This window comes from Danio rerio, chromosome 4 (assembly GCF_052040795.2).
Source record: "Danio rerio strain M-AB ecotype USA chromosome 4, GRCz13ab, whole genome shotgun sequence".
NCBI classification, from domain to species: domain Eukaryota; kingdom Metazoa; phylum Chordata; class Actinopteri; order Cypriniformes; family Danionidae; genus Danio; species Danio rerio.
The window spans coordinates 80,813,508-80,840,170 of NC_141024.2; the positions used below are offsets into that span (position 1 = coordinate 80,813,508).

Sequence of the window (26,663 nt, forward strand, 5' to 3'; positions counted from 1 at the left end):
GAGCATTCTCCCGGTCCAGAGTGTGTACACGCAGTGGCAGACGGTCGAGCTGGGTTTCTCCCTTGCCTGGCGTTCTTTGGGTCCGGTCCTCCAGAGCGGTGCGTATAAAGTTGCAAACTTCACAGAAAGAGCAACACAGTCGTGCAGCACGTCCTTATCAGGACGGCGCTCCGACTGTGCGTTTCTGGATGCGGTGGTTTCCTGTCCTCGGATGATGGGCGCGGGCACTGCGTTACATGTCTGGGGGTCCAGCATGTTAATGCGCTGCTCGCGGGCAGTTCATGTCGTCATTGCGATGCCATGACTGTTGCGCAAGATCGCGGTTAGCCTTTGCAAAAGGGCGAACCACCCCAGTTGTCCCCTGCTCTGCAGCGGGCACTCGGGCAGATCTGAGGGTTTCAGCAAGAGATAATCCGTCGCCCACGGGCCCGCGGACCTCCCGCTCCTCTAAGCGCTCCATCCAAGCTTCGGGCGGGGGAAGCGATCCGTCTAACAGATGGTAGCCCTTACGCCCGATGACACCGGAGACCAGATGTCCACCGCGGCATCGGAGGGTGGGCTTTCATTGTCCGATGATGATCCAGACCCGCTCGCCCCCTTCGGGCTGGTGAGCGCTGTCACTACGGATCCTGAAACGGACATGTTAGCCGTGCTTTCCCGGGCTGCTTCGGCCGTGGGTTGGAGATGGTTTATCCCCCAGCTCCGCGGCCGGACCGACTAGAGGGGCGTTCCCTTCTTCCCGGAGGTGCACAGTAGGCTCACGCGGTCTTGTAAAGCACTTTTTTCTGCTCGTGCTGCGTGTTCCTCCACCCTAACCACTCTTGACGGTGAAACAGCCAGGGGGTATGTGGCGATTCCTCAGGTTGAGTGCGCGATGGCGGTAAATCCGCGCGGCGCCTCTTCTTGGCGGGGTCCGCCTCGTCTCCCATCCAAAGCCTGTAAGTTATCTACCTCCCTCGGAGCTAGAGCTTACATAGCTGCGGGCCAGGCTGCTTCCGCCTTGCATGCGATAGCCACCTACCAGCGCTACCAAGCGCAGGCGCTGGCCGAGCTGCACGAGGGTGGGTCCAACCCAGGCTTACGAGCTTCGCACAGCCGCCGACTTAGCTCTTCGGACTACTGAGTCCGCTGCGTGTGCGTTGGGGAGGACGATGTCCACATTAGTGGTCCAGGAGCGCCACCCCTGGCTGATATGCGCAAAGTCGACAAAGTCCGCTTTCTTGACTTCCCCATATCCCCAGCCAGGTTCGGCGACACTGTCTGTGAATTCACCCAGGAATTCAAGGCGGTGAGAGAGCAGTTGGTGGGTGATGTCTTATCGGCGGTCCGTAGCCCGCTCCGCCCGCCGTGCCATTCATACCTGCTCCTCGCCGAAGGCGCCCGCCTACGAGAGCTGCTCCGCCCCCGCACACGCCTCCGGCGAAGCGAGCGCGTCGGGCACCTCGGAAGCAGGCAGCCCCCCTGCCCAGAACGCCGCTAAGTCCGGCAACGGACCGCGAAGCGCCCCTGGGACAGGCCATCTGGAGAAGAGGGAACTTGCTCTTTCCCCGCTGGAGGGCGGGGCCCCATTTCCAACGGCACTTTTTACTGCCATGAAAACATTATGAAAGGGCACTTTTCACTTCCCCAGATGTGACAGCCCGAAATCTGCCAGTCTGGGACGCTATGCTTTCTAGCTTGCAGATTCGGTGCGTTTCGCCAGTGGCTCACGAGCGCTGGGAGGACGGTCTCCTTTCTCCCACCCCTCGAGCCTCCCTTCCGGAGCTCGGGTTTGGAGTGAGAGCAAATATCTCACCTCCAGCTTTTCCGTGGGACCCGCGAGCTTCCCGGATCAGCACACCCACTCTGCGCTGCCCCACTGCTGGTACGTCAGCGATTGTAGCGATGAGTCCATTAGCGAGAGCTCTGCCTGCCTGGTTAGCGCGGGCCAGCTCTTCGCGGTGGCTCATACGCACAATCAGACTCGGCTATGCGATTCAGTTCGCGAAACAGCCCCCCAAGTCACGGGTGTGTATTCACCAGGGTCAGCCCCCTGTCCGCCCCTGTCTTGCGAGAGGAGATTGCTGTCCTCCTGGCGAAGGATGCAATCGAGCCGCTCCCTCCAGCCGAGATGGAGAGCGGGTTTTACAGCCCACGCTTCATCGTGCCCAAAAAGAGCGGTGGGTCACGGCCAATCCTAGATCTGCGCGTTTTGAACCGCTGCCTGCACAAGCTGCCGTTCAGAATGCTCACGCAGAAGCGCATCCTCCGGTGCGTTCGTCCTCTGGGTTGGTCTGCAGCATTAGACCTGATGGACGCGTATTTCCATGTCTCCACTCTTCCTCGCCACCGACAGTTTCTGCGGTTTGCGTTTGAAGGTCGAGCTTGGCAATACAAAGCCCTCCCCTTCGGGCTCTCTCTGTCTCCGCGGGTCCTCACCAAGCCTGCGGAGGGTGCCTCAGCGCCCCTTCAGCTCGCGGGCATCTGCATACTCAATTTCTTTACGACTGGCTGAATTTTGCCCTCTCTTTTGATGATGCACAGATTTGATTATGCACAGAGACAAAGTGCTCTGGCACTTCCACCTGTGGGGGTTTCAGGTCAACCGAGAAAAGAGCAAACTCGCCCCAGTGCAGAGGATCTCTTCTCTCGGGCTGGAGCTGGACTCGGTCACCATGGCAGCGCGCCTCTCCGGAGAGCGCGCTCAGCTGATGCTGTACTGTCTGAGAGAGCTCGACAGTAAAATAGTGGTCCCACTGAAACTATTTCAGAGGCTCCTGGGGCATATGGCATCCGCAGCCGCTTCATGCCGCTCGGATTATTCTATATGAGACCACTTCAGCACTGGCTTCACGATCGAGTCCCCAGACGCGCATGGCACGCGCGCGCACACCGAGTCTCTGTTACTGCGCTGTGTCGCCGCGCCCTCAGCCCTTGGAGCGACCCCTCGTTCCTACAGGCCTGGGTGTCTCTAGAACAGGCGTCCAGTCTTGTTGTCGTTTCAGCAGACGCTTCCAACACGGGCTGGGGGGCTGTGCGTTGCGGGCATGCGGCTGCGGACCTGTGGAAAGGTACCCAGTTGCATTGGCATATCGCCTGGAGCTGTTGGCAGTGTTCCTCGCTCTCCACCGTTTTTTTCCGGTGTTGGAGCGGCAACACGTGCTGGTCAGGACGGACAGTACGGCGGCGGTGGCGTATATCAGCCGTATAGGGGGTATGCGCTCTCGCCGCATGTCTCAGCTCGCCCGCCGTCTGCTCCTCTGGAGTCATCCGCGGCTGAAATCGCTGCACGCCATTCATATTCAGGCAAGCTCAACCGTGCAGCCGATGCGCTCTCACGGCAGCCTTGCGTCCTGGAGAATGGAGACTCCACCCCGAGTCTGTTCAGCTGATATGGGCGCGATTCGGGGAAGCCCAGATCGATCTGTTGCTTCCCCCGAGATCGCTCATTGCCAGTTGTTCTTTCCCTGACCGAGTGCTCTCGGCACGGATGCACTGGCTTACAGCTGGCCTCGGGGCACGCGCAATATGCGTTTCCCCCAGTGAGCCTGCTCGCGCAGTTACTGTGCAAGGTCAGGGAGGACGAGGAACAGGTTGCTGGTTGCGCCCCTCTGGCTCAACCGGACCTGGATGTCAGAGCTCTCCCTCGCGATAGCCCTCCCCTGGCAGTCCCTTCGAGAGAGCACCTACTCTCTCAGGGACAGGGCACCACCTGGCACCCTCGCCGATCTTTGAAGAGATTTTTAGACGCGAGGAAGACTTAGGTAACCTCCGATTGCGGTGGCTAATACCGTCACTCGGGCTAGAGCCCCCTCCCCGAGCGCGCCTATGCCCTGACGTGAAGTCTATTCACTGAATGGTGTGTCTCTCGCTGAGAAGACCCCCGTAATTTGCCAGATCAGCGTTGTGCTTTCTTTACGCCGAGAGAAGTTGGAGAGCAGGCTGTCGCCCTCCACACTCAAGGTTACGTGGCTGCCATCTCCGCTCTCATAACGCGGTGGCTGGCAGCACCGTGGGAACGCATAACCTCATCATCCAGTTCCTCAGGGGCGTTAAGCGAATTAATCCACCCCGCCCCCTCTCATGCCCTCTTAGGATCTCGCCCTCGCTACACAAGCCGCGTCAGATCCCTTCGATCCTCGACTCAGTATATTTCTGTCCCTGAAGACAGCTCTGCTGGTCGCGTTGATATCGATTAGAGGGTCAGGGACCCGGAGGCATTTTTCGGTCAGTGACTCGTGCCTGTAATTGGGCTGGCTTCTCTCACGTCCTGAGACCCCGCCCGCGATATGTGCCCAAGGTTCCTACCACTCCGTTTTAATACGAGGTAGTGAGCCTGCAAGCGCTGCCCTCGGAGGAGGCAGACCCAGCCCTTCCTTATTGTCCAGTTCGCGTTTTGCGTATTATCCGGACCGCACTCAGAGTTTAGATCATCTGAGCAGCTCTTCGTCTGTTATAGCGGTCGGCAGCACGGAAGTGCCGTACCGAAATAAGTTCCCACTAGATTGTGGATGCCTTTCTTTCACTATCAGAGCCGAGATGAGCCGCGTCCCCCGAGAGCGCGTGCGCACTCCACTCGGAGCTTCGCATCCTCTCGAGCGCGCGCACGCGGCGCCCCTCTAACAGACATCTGTAGAGCTGCGGGCTGGGTGACACCCAACACATTTGCAAGGTTTTACAATCTGCGAGTGGAGCCGGTTTCCTCAAGGGTATTAGGTAACCCTTGGTGATTGAGGAAACAATTCGGTAGGGTGTTGAAACACGCTTGCTGCGCCATTTTCCCTAACACGGAGATACGTGCGCCTTTTTATCTGTCAGTAAAGTTCCCCGTCAGGTGAGCCCTGCAGATTCCTCCGTGGCCCCCAGCACTGACTCAGCGGAGGAGTCACTTGCTGGCCCACTATGTTGTAGGTCTGCCCGCTGGTCAGCCCGCGTTTTGGGTAAAGGTGCCTGCTATGCGTGGTCCCCACTAGGCGATCCCATATGCTTATTCAGCCACGGTTAAGTCCCCCCCCCTGGGCGGACCCGTGTCTTCCCTCCCCGCTAACCACTCTTTTGCTATGCGTACTCCCCCTTTTTAGGGCTAGTCCATATGTAAATTCTGCCATCTATCCCCCCTTGGGTAACGGATGGCCTCCGCAGCGACCTCCCTATCGGGATTGCACGCTTCCCAACGTACTGTCGTATTTTCCTAGAATTATCTAGATGCTCACGACTTCCCAAAAAATATATATAAATCCGTAAAACTTCTGTTGAAGTAGGATAAATTAGGGCCAGGGACACGTTGGAGGACCGCGCCCCCCATGATGTGGGTGCGTCACGCTTGCTTGACTATCTCCTCATCGGGGGTGTTGGTAAGGTGCAGTCATTATGGCGCTTTCAATGGGCTCCCAATGCGTGGATTTTACAATCAAATCCACTTATAGTGCTGAAGTTCCCCCCGAAGGGGAACGTTCGAGGTTACTAAAGTAACCCTTCGTTCCCCGAGGAGGGGAACGGAAGCACTATACTCCGTCGCCATAATGACTGTCCCTTAGCTGTTGAAAGTCTCTTCAGCTTAAAAAGGATAGCGTCTGCTGGCGCCAGGTGAGCTTATATACTCAGTTGATTGCTTATGCCGCTCACCTGCGCAGGCTTGCGCTGCCAATTCATTCTTAATTGGCCCGTTCAGTACTCTTTCAGACGAGTAGCTTCTGAACCGAACCTCCCCAATGCGTGGATTTTACAATCAAATCCACTTATAGTGCTTCCGTTCCCCTCCTCGGGGAACGAAGGGTTACTTTAGTAACCTCGAACGTTCTCTTCTCTGTTTGTGCTTATTAACAGCAGGTGTTCATCATCAGTGCTCAATCATCACTTAATTAACCCCATCATTGTCTCATTAACTTTAACTGCTGAACTGAGTAAATTTAACTCTGATGATTTTACTGTGTAGAGTCTGGAAAAAGTACTGAGCTTTTGTTTATAAAAGTTTTAGCTTTTAATGACAATATTTTTTGTCAACGTTTAATAGGAGGTAGTGTAATATATAGCCTAAAATATCCACTGTACTGTCAAAAACTAATTAAAACCCCTTATGAAAAAACAACTCAGTTTTCTGACCACACTTCTATATTATTGCTTATTTATTCACTTGCTGGAAATTAGAATTGAATTTAGAAGTAGTTTGGAAACAAATTTTTGCACTTCGCAAACAAAAATAACTATGTAGGCTTATGGATGTCTTCAGTGGAGTGTGTAACACCATTTTCTTATCAAAAGATATTTGAGTGGCAGTTCTTTAATAATAGATAAGTGGGATGTAGATATGGAGATTTATACATTTTTTTAAATTCAAAATATATTTATTTTGAATTATTTTATAAGACTCAAGCACCACTGTGTACACCTGAAAGTAAAAAAAAAAATTAAATACAAAGTAAGTGAACTTATTTGTAAATATTGTTATTTATGCTTTGTTTCAGGCAGCAGAAAGACAACTGGACGATAGAGAACGTGACTAAGAGACGCACACAAACACACACGGACACAGCATATTAAAAATTAAATAGTTTGACAAATGCTTTATGTTTTCTGCCAATAAAGCCAATTTTAGTAACATTTTATTGATTGAGCTCTTTCTGTCTCTAACATTCAGTACAAGAAAATAACATTCTGTGAAGGTCCGCAAAATAACGTCCCTCACACCTTTAAAGAATTCCACATCTGGACCTTCAGGGAACGTTACTAGACAACAGCCTTAACACCAACAAGCACGTTATGAACGTTGTGAGAATGTCAAATTTTCCAATAAGGTTTGGTCCCCTAAACATTCTGAGAACGTTCTGAATGTTCTGTAAAGGTCCCCCAAATAACGTCCTCCAAAACTTTAAAGAACTCAACATTGTGACATTCTCAGAATGTCCTTAACACCGACGGGGACATTCTAAGAACGTTCTGGGAATGTAAAATTTCTAGCTGGGCGTGCTGCCACAGCTCAAGTTGTGCTACTGTTAAAACTGATCTGCGAGAAGGGTGAGGTCGGGCTTACTCAGGCTACGTCGAACGCCGGACTCTGTGATATTCTTCTTTGGCGCTCTGAATTATTGCCGAGAAATAGGGGCTGTTTCACCTAGACTGCCGTCTGGGCGACACGTTCTGTATAAAGCCCTCCACTATGTTTTTGTCAACCTTCGGAGCCTTGGTTGGACTGGCCATATCGCTATACGCCGTTGCCAGCTGGACGAAAGATGTGTACCAAGACAGGTGCTCTGTGAGTAAACAGTGCGGGAGGCGAATATTTATAGGCGATCCCCGCCTCCCCGTATGCAAATGAAAGCCAACGGAATGTTGATCAAACCTCTTTGATTGGCTCTCACCGAGCTGCAGATATTGGCCACAAGTAGCCATGCATTGTATAGCTTTAGGTAAGTATATTTTATAACAAGTATCATTGTTATTCTCGCATTGTCGTGTGTTACAGAGGGGCGGACGCCTGCACTAACTTGAATATTGTGCAAATGTCTTGTGTTTTCCCTAATAAAGACACAGACATGCCAAAGCGCTACAATAGCATACATCAAACGTAAAACACACACAGACACACAAAAAAGTAAAAAGTATATTTCCTCTGTTCGAAGGCATAATTTATTTGTTATTTTGAGAAATGTATGTGTTATTTGATGTTTTAATATTCGCCCAGGCTGCAGGCCTATATACACCAGCAATACAGACCACCCTTCTTATTTTCAATAGGCCTCGGCTGGGTCACTTGGCATTTCTTTGTTTGCATGTTTGTTCTCGCCGTGTTCGCCTAGGTTTCCTCCGGGTGATCCGGTTTCCCCCACAAGTCCAAGGACACGAGAACAGGTTAATTGGATATGCTAAAACTGACTGTAGTGTATGTGTGTGAAGGAGTGTGCATGGACGTTGGGTTGCAGCACGAATGGCATTCGCTGCATAAAACATAAGTTGAAGGTTCATTCCACAGTGGTGAACCCAGATTCATAAACAGTCTAAGCCATAAGAAAATGAATGAATAAGCAAGGTCTAAAATACTGCAAGACGTTTTAACTATAACAAGTTGTGAATAAAACAGTGAAATAAGTTTAAAAGTAAAGATTTACTTTTTTTCTGTTTTGGTTTGCAAAGTTTGTTTTACTTTTTTTTTTTTAAATTAAAACAAATTTTCCCTGCCCAGTATTGTTATAATAATAATAATAATAATGATAAAAAAAATTCTGCTGTGCTGCTGTTCATTCTGCTGTGGCGGCTCCATATAAATAAAAGGACTAAGCCAAAAAGATAATAAATTAATTTCTTAAATTAAAATAAAGACACTAAATTGTCTTTGTTTAACATTATTATTACCAGAAGTAAAGTTTAGTTTAAATATTCCAAGACATTTTCAATAAAACAAGTTGTGATTAAAAACAATAATAATAATAATAAAATTAAGTTTTAAAGTTAAGATTTGTTTATTTTTTGTTTTGGATTTGCAAGTTTTTGTTTTACCTTTTTGCAGTTCAAACAGTTTTTCCCCGCCGCCCAATATTGTAATGTAAAAAAAAAAACAAACAAAAAAAAACATTACAAATAAATAAAGACATAACGACTAGGATTACATTTTCAAAAGGGAAACATTTATTGAACAACAAGAACATCAAAACATGCAGAACAATTTAACCAATGAAATTAAATCAGGAAAGTGTCGTTTCTTCCGAACCGTCTTCAGGCCACCCGAGCTAAACGGATGTCCCTTCGCCGTGATTTGCATCACCAGCTAGCTCAGCTGCAGCAAGAGGCTGACCCTTCGCGCCTGAATCCACCGCTCCCACCGGCTGAATGGAAACTAAGAAGCCGTCCAAGCTCATGGTCAGATCAAACCCCGGTGCTGTAAGGAGGTGGTTCTCGATGGCCTCTGCCTCGTTGAATAACGACGAAAGGCCGGCGTCACAGAGATAGCGAGTAAGCACTGAATTAGTCAAGAGGACTTTCTCGGCACCATCCTCCTCAGTCACCACCATTCCTTTGCCACCGAACACCGTGAGGAAAGACAGCGACGCCTGCATAAAGTGGCAGCTCTCGCATCGGTGGAAGTTGGACTTCTCGCGGAACTCCGGCTGTCTGAAATGGCAGCCGGAACAGCAGCACTGGATCGTAACTTCGATGCCCTTAAAGCTGCGGCTTTAAAGCACCCTTGGTTTGGCCTCTGGCCGCCTGCCCTCTGCTCTCCTCCACCTCAGTAATTTCCTACACGATGTTGGAGGAACCTGTGGTGAGACAGATGCATCCTTCTCTCTCCGGCGTCACGGCGTTCCTTAAGGAGTAGGATCTGGAGCACTCAGCCACGTTGACGTAGGTGTCCCAAAGCATCAGCTTAATTTTACCAGTGACATAGCTGACCCTCAACTCATTCAGCTCAGTCAGCTGTTGACGCTGACCACCCTGCTCATACATCCGTCTCGCTGAACTCAAGCGCGCACTTCTCCCACCTGTAAGACACAAAGACAGGGTAAGTCCGCTGTCCACTTTGCAGGTGCCTCAAACCAACTGCAACAACACTCACCTTTTGCCCGGGACCAAGCGCCTTGACCTCGACCACGGTCATCTTCTTGCAGTTTGGGGGTGCGCAGCGCAGAAACGGCAGGCTGGCAGCCTCCACACTGGTGCTCGTGGAGCAGACGATGTTGAAGCTTACTGATCCGAGAAACCTAGACAGAAAGCAAGAGCGCCGTTAGTTAAACCGAGGCAGCCTCGCTGCCACAGCACAAATCGTGCTGCTGTCAAAACTGATCTGCGAGAAGGGTGAGGTCGGGCTTACTCAGGCTGCGTCTGATGTTGTGCAGACGTACACCGTTGCCGATTCTCACAGCTTGGTTGAACACGGCTTGCTTCGCTATGGCGAACACCACCATTCTGTGATATTCTTGTCTGGCGCTCTGAATTATTGCTGAGAAATAGGGGCTGTTTCGCATAGACTGCCGTCTGGGCGACACATTGTGTATAAAGCCCTCTAATATGTTTTCCTCAACCTTCGGAACCTTGGCAGGACTGGCCATATCGCTATACACTGTTGCCAGCTAGACGAATGAAGTGTACCAAGACAGGTGCTTTGCGAGTAAACAGCGCGGGAGGTGAATATTTATAGGCAATCCCCGCCTCCCGTATGCAAATGAAAGCCAACGGAATGTTGATCAAACCTCTTTGATAGGCTCTCACCGAGTTGCAGATATTGGCCACAAGTAGCCATGCATTGTATAGCTTTAGATAAGTACATTTTATAACGAGTATCATTGTTATTCTCGCATTGTCGTGTGTTTAAGAGGGGAGGGTGCACTAACTTGAATATTGTGCAAATGTCTTGTGTTTTCCCTAATAAAGACACAGAAATGCCAAAGCGCTACAACAGCATATAGCAAATATAAAACGCACACAGACACACACAAAAAAGTAAAAAATATATTTCCTATGTTCGAAGGCCTAATTTATTTGTTATTTTGAGGAATGTATCTGTTATTTGACGTTTTAATATTCGCTCAGGCTTGGCAGACTGCAGGCCTATATACACCAGCAATACAGATCACCCTTCTCATTTTCAATAGGCCTTGCCTGGGTCACTTGGCATTTCTGTGTTTGCATGTTTATTCTCGCCGTGTTCGCCTAGGTTTCCTCCGGGTGATCCGGTTTCCCCCACAAGTCCAAGGACACGCGAACAGTTGAATTGGGTATGCTAAAACTGATCGTAGTGTATGTGTGTGAAGGAGTGTGCATGGACGTTTCCCATTGTTTTGTTGCAGCATGAATGGCATCCGCTGCATAAAACATATGGTGGATAGGTTGATGGTTCAATGCACAGTGGTGACCCCAGAAAAATAAACGGTCTAAGCCAAAAGAAAATTAATGAATAAAGTCTAAAATACTGCATAACATTTAACTATTTATGTGCTATTTAGGTGCTGTGGGTAAAAGGTGTGTTTCAATCTGGCTAGCACCGCAAGTATATTTAAAACCTGTGGGAAGCCCTATATATATTTACATATAATGCAAGGTTTTTATCAACCTCATGTTATTTATTGGTAAGCTGTATATCTAAAAATGTATAAAAAAAAGTAAACTTTTAGCATATTTAAACAAGAACCGTATACCATTCAACATGTAGTTACGTTAAAAGGTGTTGTTTTAACTCCTAAAATTTGTGCTTATTGTGTTTAATAGACCTATTTATTGATGTTTATTTTCTTTTCATGTGCTGTCTTGTTTCCATCTTATTTCTCCTATATAAGCTAGGTACTTAAATTTAATTAATGATTACCTTATTGTTGAAAATAAAATAAAATTGTAGAGACTGTATACTATATTATTTGTATTGTAAATGTTTTGTTTTTATTACAATAAATAAATATTTGATTACGCAATGTTATTGGTAATCATAACTGCAGCAACTTTAAGCACCATAGCATCCTGCTTGACGAGTCCATTTTCAAATCCAACTGTGTTGGGGTAATCTTGTTGATCAATGGCTGCAGTCTGAGTTCAAGTTGAAAGCACTTTGTGCTGGTATGATTGTTCTTATGCACACAGGTTAAAAGAAAACAGCCAGCACACACTGATTTTTTACTTTACTTTTATGTTAGTTAGTGGAGGCCTCGCCTCCCTTTAACGCATGGAATTAACAGAATCTTTTTAATTTTAAAATAAAAATTGCATACGGGTTGGAGGGGGTGCCTATAACTTCTAATTTTTCGAGTCTGTATAGTCATTTGTGAAGTATTTGCCCAACTTACAAGTGTACAGCGATGGCCAGTCGTGCCTCAAAGGATGAAGAAGTTGTGGAAGGTTTTATACACGACGTGTCGGGGAGTCGGTAGTCAATGGGACAGCCAAAAAGTCTTTTCTTCACGGCGGTGATCCAGTGCGCCACAAACGAGTACCACAAAGTAGTGGTGATCGGTGTTAGACACGAAAGATTTGTTCAGTGAAGCCAAGAGGAGCAGAAGAGCTGTCCGTCTGCGGAATGTCCGACACTGCTCGAGTAAGTTTAGTCTCCACCATCTCGTGGATGAGTCTAACTGCAGCACGACATGCGTTGTCCCTGCCTCATTTGACTAACGGCGCTCTTGCTTTTTGTCGAGATGTCTCGAATATGGAAGAATTCGACGTGGTCTGCATCAGGGTGGAGGCCGTCAGCCTGACATTTTTGCGCTGTGCAACGCAGTAAGAGGACCTTGGCCAAGGGCAAGAGTCCGCCCGGCTCGGGTGCCATGCAACGGTTCGGGAGAAACACCACTTCCCTGACTTCGTTTCAACTTTCAAGCTGTTTTTTTTTTGTGTTTTTTTGTTTTGATGTTGTTGTTCAATAAATGTTTCCCTTTTGAAAATGTAATCCTAGTTGTTGTTTTTATTTAATTGTATTTTTTTTACATTACTGTAATATTTTATGCTTCGTTTATTCTCCACCAATAAACATGTAGCAAATTATAATAATAATGTAGATTAACTTGCACGCATATCTACATCAATAATCTGTAACAAATTATAATGTAGATTAAAGTGCTCGCATATCTACACCATTATTACTGTAATAAATTAGCTCAAGGTTATTCTTCCCGCGCCTTTTCCACCGTTATAATGTTGCGAGTTATGATTTAGATTACAGTGCTCGCATACCTTCTGGACCATTATATATCTAGCGGGCTAGCTTAATGGGAGGAAGATTAATTTGAACGGGGCTTTAAATGAATCGACTCAGATCTGAACAAATGAATCGTCCAGCGATGCTATCAAAATAAAAACCCATTAAGTTTGAGCAGGGTAACAAGACTGAAGTTTAAGACATTAGATTCATAAATATATACAGGCACCTTTCTTTATACAAAATTAAACTTTATTGACTAATCTAACAAAAATTAACACCTAACACAAACACACATTCATACAAGTGTAGAGAAGAGTAAAGAACGTAAAGTAAGAGGTTGAGAGGATGTAATGATAGGAAAACCTCTGAGTTTGTAAGAGTAAACCAGGCGAACCAAACATAATCAAATTCAATATAACCCTTCTAGGGTCTTTTAGAGTTGCATTTAGTCTACATCAGTTGAGATGGAAATATACTTGTGTGCGTCCATGTGATGTAAGGAGCTCCCTTGGTTAAGCACGTAGTTCTGCTGGTTGTCCCTTTGTTCTCGCAAGGGTTGGTATTGGGGTGAGTTGTTGTTTGAATTTGAAGCGGAAACAGGGGCCAGTTGTGTTGGCCACTGTTTTGCGACGCACTAACTTAACTAGACTCTCGATAGGAAATAACGAAAAGAAAGTGACTTAGATGTGAAGGTCCGAGCTGTGCAATTAACCCTTTCCGTCTGGGTCTCCGCCTGGTTTCTTGGAGGTTTCTCTGCTTAGGTCTTGTTCTTAGGTTGTTGCAGATGAAGAGGTTTCAGAGAAGAGAGTTGAGAGAAGAGTTCTTTCTGAAGAAGTTGCAGAGAGTTTGAAGAGGTTTCAAAGCAGATGTTTCAGAGCAGAGAGCCGGGTTCAAGAGAGCTTCAGGGTAGAGAGAAGGTTGGTTGAAGAGCCGGGAGGGGTTTAAGAGAGAGAGGCGTAGCTTTGGTCCCAAGCTTATATAGGGCGGGTTCGGATCCACCCTCCATGGAAAGTTGACCAATTAGAAACTAACTTCCTTGAATCATGGGTTTATGGCCCTTTGTCTGAGGCAGAGGAATTTGCATAGGCAAATTTTTATGCAAATTGAGGCAGAACTGTTAAAGTCTCTTAAAATGTTAATATGTTGCACTCGTATTAACATAAAATGTCAACGATTAATTAGTACAGCAAGCAAGCTTTACGACAAGTCTAAACTTGAACCGTTTATGAGTTCGTTTAGCTTTGGTAGGGTTAAACATTACATACAGAAGTATTAAACTCATCAATATTGGTACAGGAGCAAGGGAAACATTGCAAAACACATGATTACACATAAAGAGAGAGTAAAGTTAACATTAAAACATCAGTCTTTAGCAAGGAGCTTAAAGAAGTCCTGTTCAATTCAGTTGTGCTGTGCTGTGGGTACATTCCTTTGGGTCATAAATTCCTTAGAATCGGATTACAACTGAACATTGAGTCTTTCTTGAACAAAAGTTGGCTCATTTGTTGAATAAAAAGCAAAATAATTATGTGTCTGTTCAGCCTTATTTGTTACAGCTGCAATGCTAATCTTTCTCCTTTTGGTTTCTTGCTTTATTTTAGGGTTCCCACTCCAAGGTTTAAATTTGGCTACTGCGAAGACTAAAGATGAAGGCAACATACAAGAACAATTTAGAGGATGGCGACACACTTTTTATTCCACCTATATATTCCCTTTTATGTGTAAGCAACATTCCAGAAGATAAAACAAAACTTTTCTGTTTTCTGTCTGTTTTCTTGGAACATTGTACACAATTTACAACCAGTTATTTATATATATATATATATATATATATATATATATATATATATATATATATATATGAATTTAATCTTGAATTCCAAACAATCAGAACACGTTAAACTGTTACATTTAGCAACATACTGTTTAAATTCTAGCATTTTACATTATATGATATAGATGGAATTACTTATTTGGTTATTGAAATTGGATTTCAAATGGAAAAATGGAAAAGTCAATTTCTGACCCTGGTAAAGAACACTGATCTAGACTACATGGTAAAATAATCTAAAGTTTTGAAGCTGTGTCTCATATAATGTTGTGATTAAAACCATACAGGAAAATCGAAAAGTTTCTACATGTGGCAGGAGAGGTAATTAGTTGCCAAGTGTCATTAATTTACGGGTCCTTTTCTCTGCCCTATCACAATACGGCATACGGGCTATAAAAAGAGGGAAGCATTTGCTACCTGGGATGCGTCACTTGATTAGTTGCGGCGCCGTGAGCGCGCGTCGTCACTTCCCACACCTGTTGAGGGCGGTGAGGGGTTTTGATCGGGCTGGAAGTTGCTTCGCCTGAATTGTTTGGCTGCAATCGCCAACGCTAGAACGCGTGTAAGGACTGGAAAAGGTAAGCAAGCGTCTGTCTCATGTTTCGGTTGTCGCGATCGTTTTGGAAACGCTGTGTCCGCTTTTCTCAGCTGCGAGAACCAGATGCGGGTGCGCGACTGTTTGTTGGCTGTGCCGGCTGTTGACTGAAATGTACGTGCTATCTGCCTCTTAAGTGACTGATTGAACCCCGATTCCCTTCGGTGAGCAGTAGGTAGGTGTTTGCATGTAGTTGCAAATGGCTTATAGCAGATTTTGGACTTTATCATGACTATTGATTTATTTGTTCAGGCTGGGTGGCACTCTGCGAGGGGAGCTCCGTCGGGCGCTCCGCATCCGTGTGCGGCTACAGTGCTGTCCTGTTTCCCGTGTTTTTTTCTGTTTTCTTAGATTTTGTCTTTTTGTTTTCTTAATTGTTTATCTTTTTGAGTTGTTCTGTTTTTGGTTTACACAAGGACTATTTAACTTTATTTTTTTGTTGGTACATTTATTTATCTTCGTTTGTTTGGGTTTTCATTTTCTTTATTGGATAAATCTATATAGTGCGGCTGGATTTATTTGTTTATTTTTATTATTTTGACATTCATCCAGCATGTTTTGATTTTTCCTTACATTTTTGTGTAAATCTTTACTGTTGTATTTTCATTGTTTCATTTATTTTCTCTTTAATTAATTTGGTTTAAGATTTAATTGTTTCCTCCCTTTTAAGGTGGAATTTAGTTGCTCTTTCTTTGTTTTCATTTATCAACTTCATTACATTTGTATTTTGTTTATTTAATCATTTACTTGTGTAAACTGATTTATTCTTTTGTTTAATTGCAGGGCAGTGGTCCGACTTTTCGGCTGGTGACAGAGCCAGAGCTCCCTGGGGTGGGAGGCTAATTTTATTGAACATTTTAGAATTTCTCACAGTGTGTAGTGATCACTGTGTGTTGGTTTGTGCGTGTGGGTGCTCTATTTTTACACAGTGGATTGTAGTGGTTTTCACTTGCCTGAAGTATAGCCTGGCCACTTTCCCTAACGCTGGCGAGCTCTGGCCCTGGGGCACCTTCGTAAATTTACAAACTGTCACGTCAATGTCGACATTGGTTTTAATCCTGTTTTTATTTGAGATTTGAAAATAAAGAAATCTATTTTTGTACCGTGCCAATGTCTCTGACTGCAATTTGGTGGAACGAACTTGTGCGTGCCTTTTATATGGGTGGTGCGTGTATTTAAATTCTTTGGGTGAAATTCCCAAGGTGGCGTAGTCGGGTAAATCATTAATATTGTCAGATTGGAGGTCTAGCTCCATCAGCCCACCTGCCCCCCCGCCACATCTTGGCGTAATCGGCAGGATCCACCATAATTTGGCGTCAGAGACATTGGTGTTTTTTTTCTTTTCTTTCAGTTTTTTTTTTCAGCTTCTTTTTGGGAAACAGGACGGCAGTTTGTGGTCTTTTGTAGCCTCGGTTAGTGGTTCCCTCCTTCCTGGGTAAGTGTATTTTCCTCTCCTTATAATAATGGATGAAGAACTACAAGAATTGCGAGATTTGGTTGTTCAATTAAGAGCTGATAACGCGCGGCTGCAACAGGCTCAGGCACCGGTTGGGTTGCCTGTCCCTGATGCTGCCCTCCCTAGCACCTCTGCGGTTCCGCCTGTTACGCCGCCGCCATCTGGCGTTACACCAGAGCGGTTTGTTTTTGTGCCACGAGATCGGCGGTGCCCGAAGTTTAATGGTAAATCGGGTTTAACTATTGACGAATGGGTTGAGGAGGCACAGGCATGCATGAGGTTGCGCTATATGTCAGTAGCTGATAAAGCTTTCTTTTTAATTGATCATTTAGAAGGAGAGGCCAGAGAGGAGATCAGATATCGTTCTGATTTAGAGCGTGGGGACCCCAACCGAATTATTCAGGCATTGCGTGACGTCTATGGTTGCTCTCAGTCATATGTAGCCTTGCAAGAAGCCTTCTTCTCAAGGAAGCAACTCGAGGGTGAGACTCTTTTAGAGTTTTCTCTTGCACTCATGGGCTTATTAGAAAGGGTTAAAAATAGAGCGCCACATGTTTTCCCCAATGCAGAAATTTTGTTGCGTGACCAATTTGTGGAGCATGTCACAGATAGTGCCCTGAGACGGGAGTTGAAACAGATGGTTCGTCGCCAGCCTACTGCCACCTTATTAGAGGTCCGTAGTGAGGCAATTAGATGGGAACAAGAGGGGATGCCCGGGGGAGCAAGGGGACGTAGTCAGTCGGTCCCGTTAACTTATGGTATCCAATATGGGGTACGCAGTGAAACACCTTTGGGGGTAGTTAGATCATCACAACAGTCAGAGTTGGGTGAACTAAGGGAAATGCTGCGGCAACAACAACAGCAGTTAAACCAGTTAACTCAAACATTTGCACGATTTCAAACGTCACATGCTCAGAGTAATTCCTCTCGATCAGGTCCAATTGTTTGTAGGCGGTGTCAACAGCCAGGTCACTTTGCCCGTGATTGTAGGGGGCAAAGGAGTTTCCCACGCCCTCCTCAGGCTGCATCTGGTTTTGTTACAGCTGAGAATAGACGACAGCGCTCGCCCCAACCGTCGGGAAACTAGCCCCCACCAGGCTGCGGAGTCACAGCCTGGGTGGGGAAGGTATTGACTCAAGTAAGATTCTTGCACACCACTCAGTTTCTAAATTGATTTCTCCTTGCCCACATGTGACCGCTCTCATAGGGGGTGTTGCAGTGCCCTGTTTGGTTGACACCGGCTCGATGGTGTCAACAATTACAGAGGGTTGTTTTCGGCAACATTTTGAGCCATGGGGCCTGGACCGCCTTCAAAGTTGTCAGTGGTTGCAGTTACGAGCAGCTAATGGGCTCACTATTCCATATGTGGGCTACTTTGAGTTAGATGTAAAACTTTGTGGCAAGTTGGTTACTGGGTGCGGCCTTCTGGTGGTTCGGGACCCTCCAGATGGTATGAGTCTGGAAGTTCCTGGGGTACTGGGGATGAACATCCTCTCCCGGTGCTACCAGGAACTGTTTGGACAGCATGGTAATGCTCTGTTTAACCTACCTGTACTAACACAATTGCCTAGTGTGTCGAGCGCCTTACAGTACTGTCATCAAGTAAGTGCTAGGAAACCTTCTGATCATGTGGGGTGCGTGCGGGTTCGTGGGCGTAGAGTGTGTCGCATCCCGGGTGGCACAATGAAGTTAGTGGCTGCAACCTGTTCGGCCCACTATTTTGGCCATGTCGTTTTGTTTGAGCCCCCAGAGTCTGGTCTTCCTGCTGGACTTTTGGCATCACCAGCTTTGGTAAGCGTAAATCGGGGAACAGTCTATGTACCAATAGTAAATGTTGGTGCAGTGGAGGTAGTGCTTCGTCCTGCAACAATGATGGGTAATTTGAAAGAGGTCTATATAGTTAGTCTGCCAGCTGGGGTTAGTGAAGAAAAACCAGTGGCTGCTATGATTCAATCTCATAGTGTGGTTGGGAGTCCTTCTTTTTTTCAACAGATTGAGTCACTTGATCTATCTGTTCTGTCTCCACCTGAGCAGGGTCAGGTTCGGGCTCTTCTGCAGAAGTACCAAGCTGTGTTTTCGGATCATGAGAGTGATCTGGGTTGTACCAGTCTTATCTCCCATGACATACCGCTGTTGGATGATGCTCCAGTGCGCCAACGCTATCGGCGAATACCACCATCTGAGTATGAGGTAGTAAAAACCCATATTAATCAGTTGTTAGAGGCTGGAATAGTTAGGGAGAGTTGCAGTCCTTATGCGTCCCCGATAGTCTTGGTAAAGAAGAAGGACGGTGGCCTGCGCATGTGTGTAGACTACCGTCATTTGAATGCCAAGACTAGGAGGGATGCATTCCCTCTGCCTCGCATTGAGGAGTCCTTGGACTCCTTATCTGGTGCTCGCTGGTTCTCTACGTTGGATTTGGCCAGCGGGTATTTGCAAGTTCCAGTTTCTGAGCAGGATAAGCCGAAAACTGCGTTCTGTACACCGTTTGGATTGTTTGAATGGAACCGTATGCCCTTTGGCCTTTGTAATGCTCCAAGTACATTCCAAAGGTTGATGGAGCGGTTATTCGGGGACCAGCGGTGTCAGTCCCTGCTTTTGTATCTTGATGATGTTGTGGTGTTTTCTTCCTCCATAGACCAACATTTGGAGAGGCTGGAAATGGTACTAGGTCGTCTAGAGAAGGAAGGGCTCAAGGCCAAGCTGGAGAAATGTGCTTTCTTCCGGCGTGAAGTAAAGTACTTGGGTCACGTTATATCTGCTCAGGGGGTAGCAACTGATCCAGGTAAAATAGAGGCGGTCACGCATTGGCGCTGCCCGGGGACCGTGTCCGAGCTACGAACATTTCTTGGCTTTGCGAGCTATTATAGGCGTTTTGTGGAAGGGTTTGCTAAGCTGGCCGCCCCCCTCCACCGATTAGTGGCAGAAGTTGGAGGGAGTAAGTCAGGTAAGCATAGAAAACAGAGTTTGACTCATGTATGGACCGAGCAGTGTCAGATGGCTTTTGAGGCCCTAAAGAGGAAGTTAACATCCGCCCCAATATTAGCTTATGCAGACTTCTCAAAGCCTTTCATCCTGGAGGTAGATGCCAGTTATGGAGGTTTGGGGGCAGTTTTGTCCCAAGACTTCGAAGGGAAGGTTCGACCCATCGCCTATGCCAGTCGTGGTCTCAGGCCCTCAGAGCGAAATATGACTAATTATAGCTCAATGAAACTAGAGTTTCTCGCCCTTAAATGGGCTATGGTTGAAAAGTTTCGTGAGTATCTTTTGGGGCACAAGTGTATTGTGTTTACAGACAATAATCCTCTGAGTCACTTGGCTACAGCAAAACTTGGAGCCACAGAGCAACGTTGGGCCGCTGAGTTAGCCGCATTCGATTTTGAGGTCAAGTACAGGGCAGGAAAGAGTAATGGAAATGCTGACGCGCTCTCCCGCCAGAATTTGGTTGACAAGAGTGTAGTTGGGGAGTTAGCAGTTAGCTCTAAGATTCCCGAAGCCTTGCAGCAGGCCATTAGTAAGGGCTGTCCGGTCCAAGCAGATATGCGGACTATAAGCACATTGCCGGGCTACTCTGTCCCTGACCTTCGCTGTATGCAAGAGGCTGATCCTGTTATTGGACCAGTAATAAGGTTCTGGGAGCAGGGCCAACGTCCAGGATTAGAGGAGCGGAAACTTCTAACCAAACCGGTCTTGACCCTACTCCAGCAGTGGAATAGGTTTGAGGAGAGGGAAGGAGTTTTGTACCGCAAGATATTCCGTCCTGATGGAGGGGAAGTATGTCATCAGCTTGTGTTACCTGATGTTTTGAAGGAAGAGGTCTGGATACAGCTGCACCAACAGCATGGCCATCAAGGAGTAGAACGCACCAGTGAGTTAATCCGACAGCGTTGTTATTGGCCTAATATGTTGGCTGATGTTACCCGGTGGTGCCACGAGTGTGAACGCTGTCAACTTGCCAAAGACACTGGGCCGGTGGCACGGGCATTCATGGGCCACCTGCTGGCCTCAAAGCCTAATGAAATTCTTGCAATCGACTTTACCATGCTCGAGCCTTCATATTGTGGGAAGGAGAACGTGTTAGTGATGACCGATGTGTTTAGTAAGTTCTCTATGGCAGTGTCCACTCGTGACCAAAGAGCAGAGACTGTGGCCAAGGTTCTAGTTGAGGAATGGTTTTACAAGTATGGGGTTCCTGGACGTATCCATTCAGATCAGGGCCGCAACTTTGAATCCACTCTTATACGGCAGCTTTGTGAGCTGTACCAGGTAAAGAAATCCCGTACCACCCCATACCATCCAGCTGGCAATGGGCAATGGGAGAGATTCAATCGCACATTACATAACTTGTTGCGAACCTTGCCAGACTCTAGAAAAAGGGACTGGGTGTCTTGTCTGTCACAGGTGATATTTTGCTATAACACCACCCCTAACCAAGTGACAGGAGAGTCTCCACATTACCTCATGTTCGGTCAAGAGCCCCGGCTGCCAGTAGATTTCTTGCTGGGCCAGGTACCAGAACCCACTGTAGGTAGTGTACATCACTGGGTCTTGGAACATCGTAGGCGGTTGCAGGTTGCCTTTGAGGGAGCACAGGGACGATTGAAGGCTGCAGCAGCCAGGCGGAAAAACCTGCATGACCAGCATGTTCGAGATCAACCCCTGGTGGAAGGTCAGTTAGTTTATCTAAGGGACCACGCAGTAAGGGGACGCCACAAGATTAAAGACTTGTGGAGTTCTGTTGTCTATCGGGTCGTCCACTCCGCTGAGGAAGGAGGGGCGGTATATGCCATTGCACCAGTTACAAGCCCAGGTAAGATGAGGCGAGTACATCGGTCACAGTTGAAGGCCTGTGTTCCGAGAGGAAAGGTCTGTAGTGACCAGCCGAAAGGTGTTGTGGAGATTTAAGAGGACCCTCAGGAGGATGCTCAGGAGTTGGATTTAGAGGCTGTCGATTTGGCGGTGATGGTGCCAGTGGTCCCTCAGGCCACTCAAGGGGTGGGACCTCGAGATGGCTCGCACCCGATGCAGTCTAGGGTTCAGGAAGATTTGCCCGGGGACCTCTCTCCTGTAAGGGCTATTGTGGTTGAACCACAAGGACCAGGGGTAGAACCTGTAGCAAGGGAAAGGGAAGTACTTACCGAGCCTCCTAACGACAGTGTGGTCCCTCCTCGTCGTTCAGCCCGAGTTGGGGCAGGACAGCATACGAACTTGCATCATCTTCCCCGAGGTGTAGGAGAGGTGAGAAGCGGACCTATGAATCATGAAGTTGTGTCTAATAACATTTCGGTGTTGTTTAGGCCTTGGAGTTAGTATGGTGGGCTAGTGTTTAATTTGCTGATTTCTGGTCCATCGTCGGGGCGCCGATGCAAAAGGTGGGGGTAGATTGTGGCAGGAGAGGTAATTAGTTGCCAAGTGTCATTAATTTACGGGTCCTTTTCTCTGCCCTATCACAATACGGCATACGGGCTATAAAAAGAGGGAAGCATTTGCTACCTGGGATGCGTCACTTGATTAGTTGCGGCGCCGTGAGCGCGCGTCGTCACTTCCCACACCTGTTGAGGGCGGTGAGGGGTTTTGATCGGGCTGGAAGTTGCTTCGCCTGAATTGTTTGGCTGCAATCGCCAACGCTAGAACGCGTGTAAGGACTGGAAAAGGTAAGCAAGCGTCTGTCTCATGTTTCGGTTGTCGCGATCGTTTTGGAAACGCTGTGTCCGCTTTTCTCAGCTGCGAGAACCAGATGCGGGTGCGCGACTGTTTGTTGGCTGTGCCGGCTGTTGACTGAAATGTACGTGCTATCTGCCTCTTAAGTGACTGATTGAACCCCGATTCCCTTCGGTGAGCAGTAGGTAGGTGTTTGCATGTAGTTGCAAATGGCTTATAGCAGATTTTGGACTTTATCATGACTATTGATTTATTTGTTCAGGCTGGGTGGCACTCTGCGAGGGGAGCTCCGTCGGGCGCTCCGCATCCGTGTGCGGCTACAGTGCTGTCCTGTTTCCCGTGTTTTTTTCTGTTTTCTTAGATTTTGTCTTTTTGTTTTCTTAATTGTTTATCTTTTTGAGTTGTTCTGTTTTTGGTTTACACAAGGACTATTTAACTTTATTTTTTTGTTGGTACATTTATTTATCTTCGTTTGTTTGGGTTTTCATTTTCTTTATTGGATAAATCTATATAGTGCGGCTGGATTTATTTGTTTATTTTTATTATTTTGACATTCATCCAGCATGTTTTGATTTTTCCTTACATTTTTGTGTAAATCTTTACTGTTGTATTTTCATTGTTTCATTTATTTTCTCTTTAATTAATTTGGTTTAAGATTTAATTGTTTCCTCCCTTTTAAGGTGGAATTTAGTTGCTCTTTCTTTGTTTTCATTTATCAACTTCATTACATTTGTATTTTGTTTATTTAATCATTTACTTGTGTAAACTGATTTATTCTTTTGTTTAATTGCAGGGCAGTGGTCCGACTTTTCGGCTGGTGACAGAGCCAGAGCTCCCTGGGGTGGGAGGCTAATTTTATTGAACATTTTAGAATTTCTCACAGTGTGTAGTGATCACTGTGTGTTGGTTTGTGCGTGTGGGTGCTCTATTTTTACACAGTGGATTGTAGTGGTTTTCACTTGCCTGAAGTATAGCCTGGCCACTTTCCCTAACGCTGGCGAGCTCTGGCCCTGGGGCACCTTCGTAAATTTACAAACTGTCACGTCAATGTCGACATTGGTTTTAATCCTGTTTTTATTTGAGATTTGAAAATAAAGAAATCTATTTTTGTACCGTGCCAATGTCTCTGACTGCAATTTGGTGGAACGAACTTGTGCGTGCCTTTTATATGGGTGGTGCGTGTATTTAAATTCTTTGGGTGAAATTCCCAAGGTGGCGTAGTCGGGTAAATCATTAATATTGTCAGATTGGAGGTCTAGCTCCATCAGCCCACCTGCCCCCCCGCCACATACAGGACACAGAAAGGGAAACTTTCAAGAATCACTCCAGTGATTTAAGTCCAAATAAGACAATTAAACCGACACTTACAATGGAAAAAAGAGGCTATGTTGTAAAAATTTTTGGGGATGTTGTAAACTAATAAAACAAAGTGTTTTATTACATTGAATGATTTATATTGAATGATTTCTCAGCCTTTAAAAAGCAAATAATTTTTATCTACCTTTAAATTGACTATGTTTGTTTTTTCTGTCTTAGAGTAATGCTCGTCACTCACCAGATGCAGAATCCACCCTAACAGAAACAGTCCTTGAGGTAGACCTTTTGGAATAAATTATATGAATATATTGATATAGGATTGTTTTGTTTTTGTTTGTTTTTCTCTCACTGAATGAAATCCCATCTTTTAGAATATACTGTTACAACCAGAGTCTACAAGAGAGTCACTATCCACACAAAAACAGGTAATTTTTTTTTTTTAAATGTCCTTCAACTGTTAGTAAGAAATGTCTATACTAATGATCACCACAGACTGATCTTCTGATTTTTATGAAATGATGTTGTCACGGTCAGTTGAGGGGAAAAAGGTGCGAGGACTCAATTGCAACAAATAATATGGGTTTTATTAATAATAAAGTATAAATTAAACAAAAAGGCAAAACAAACTACCCCGAGGGGAAAACATTACTTGAAAACAAACAAACTTGGCTGGGCTGGGCTGGGCTGGGCTGGGCTGAGCTGAGCTGAGCTGAGCTGAGCTGGCGAGACAAGACAGGAGCATGAGACACAGGGGAAGTGCAGACAACGAACTGGCACAGAACAGAAGACACGAGGAGATTATAAGCAGGAGAAAATTAACACACAACAGATGAACATAATTAACTAATAATAGGTTAACAAGTGGGGTGGGACTAGACATTAGACGGGAGAGCGCATGACAGAGACAAGGCATGCGCTCACATAAAACAGGGGTCCTTTCTTCGTACGTGGATTACTCAGTTAGCTGGATTTGGATATTGACGATTTGACACGATCCAGGATCGTTTCGTTCTTCAAAGCTGATCCGAGAGTTGTTGTCATAGCAACAGTTCTGCTAGGTCAAACCTGATCGGGAGCAGGTTCAATTTATATAAACAGGATTAGATCGGCTCAGTTCAAGCAAAGATATGTTAAAGAAAATATGTTCAGAATTCTGGTATTTTCTTACAGTAGTAGTTATATACACTTGGGAAAATGGTACATATTTTTAAACTATATATATAAAGTTATAGTCATTGATAAAATAAATAAAGTTATACATATTAATAAAACATATGCAATCTGTACCCTCAAAATGAAAGTACAAAGACTGCCACCTGGTGGTGCAAAGAGAAAACTTTGATATGAACTTTTTAGATTGCTTTAGTTCAAATTGTGTATAATAGAAATGCACAATATGTGACTTTTTTTTACAGCAATAATACATTTATGAAGTCATAAACATGTTTTGATAGTTAATATGCCAGTGATTTGATGCTTCACAAAAGTTGCAGACGCCTTTACCAATATGAAAACGCTTTTGTAAACAACCAGTTATTCTTTACACCGATTAAAAAACAGCTACTATAATATAGACAATATTTTCTAAATGTAGAACTAAATACACTGATATGCATTATAAATACATGATGAATACTCTTGACACATGAAAGTGTAAAGCCTGCAGCTCACAACAAATGTGGAAGGTTATGGCGTGTCATATTTAACAAGCAGTTTACTGCTAATTTGATGTAATTTTGCTCACATGAATAATTGAATATTAATCAGATGATGTCATTACACTGCTGTGCCGTCAGCCAATCGTTGCATTGCTGATCAAGATTTCGAGGATCGATAGATCTGTCCTTCACAACACACGCAGCGATCTCAGATCAGTTTATCCAGACATTCTAATCTGATTCACGAACTTGTTTGAAGAACCAAATTAGCGAGAGATCAGTTATCAAGATTAAAAGATCCAGGATCTGCCAAATCATCTTAGATCATTTAAGTGAGGTACGAAGAACGGACCCCAGGACAAGAACATGCAGCCAATGAGAGAACTCATTAACTGCATGTTCATGACAACACAAGAACAACACTGAAGCACACAACAAAAGCACGTGACCACAATGTAAACACAGAGCCACGTGGTTTGACAACAGACGCAAGACACATGCCTCAACCATCCCACGTAGCAAGTACATGTTAGAGAAGGCATTTAAAGAGTTTTCAGATACTAGGGGTACTCTACAATAAAGCCGATGACTAAATTGAGCCGTTTTAAATAAGAGTGATTAGAAAACGGTGTAGGGCCTAGTGGGTTTGAGGAATGACTCAAAGGCTCTGTGGCGCAATGGATAGCGCATTGGACTTATAGACTGTGAGCTGAGCCATTCAAAGGTTGTGAGTTCGAGTCCCACCAGAGTCGCAAGCTTTGCTCTTTTTCTTCACTGACTTAAGGTGTGGTGCGTTTCTAACTTTTTAGGCATCTGTCCATCACGTTTTGCTTCTTTCTTTCATTGCGCAGTGCAGGCTCAGATACTAGGGGTACTCTACAATGAAGCCGATGACTTAATTGAGCTGTTTTAAATAAGGGAGATTAGAAAACGGTGTAGGGCCTAGTGGGCTTGAGGAATGACTCGTAGGCAACCTGTGGTTTTGGGGAAAAGTAACTGCCACCTATTGTTGAGATCACGCCTTTTGGATTTGTCGTACAAGAACCTCTTTATGCATGTGCAAAGTAACTGAGTAGAAAGCATAGTAAATTTTGCTTCCCCCCACTGTCTTAGATGAAACTGTGTTTGGAAGTATCGTATCCAGAGGTTTTTTCTTTTAGTGTTAAGACTAAGTTGGCCAGAGCAACTGTCTTGGGAACAGCAGGTGCTAGGTTCAAATCCAAACTGCACCTTTCCCTCAGATTATGGGAGAGTGGCTTTCTGATCTGAAACTCTTTCAATGGCCGATAGCATATGTTTGTCCTGATTTCCATTTTCCGAGCTGACTCTGGGTTTGGATGTAATGAAACTGGAGGTTCCAAAAAACACTTTACACATGATTAAAGATGGATTAAATAAAAATAAATTCACACATTTTTTGCTTTGATTTTGAACAGAGGCCAGGTTACCGGTCAGGTTTGAGACATGATCATCCAGACTCTAAAAGACCACGTCCGTCTTGTCAGCATTTTCTGCAACCTGACATGCTGGTATTTGTTGTGTATTATTTG

The 26,663-nt window shown here is 45.7% G+C and overlaps 1 non-coding gene and 1 pseudogene across 1 annotated transcript; one reads left to right on the plus strand and one right to left on the minus strand.

The window, feature by feature from the left end:
* Positions 1–8,583: 8,583 nt before the first annotated feature.
* On the minus strand, positions 8,584–10,019 carry LOC141381931 (uncharacterized; annotated as a pseudogene).
* A 15,757-nt stretch (positions 10,020–25,776) lies between these two features.
* Positions 25,777–25,865, plus strand: trnai-uau (transfer RNA isoleucine (anticodon UAU)). The gene is given in 2 exon segments: positions 25,777–25,813; positions 25,830–25,865. It is a non-coding gene; the product is annotated as a tRNA-Ile (tRNA).
* Positions 25,866–26,663: the final 798 nt, after the last annotated feature.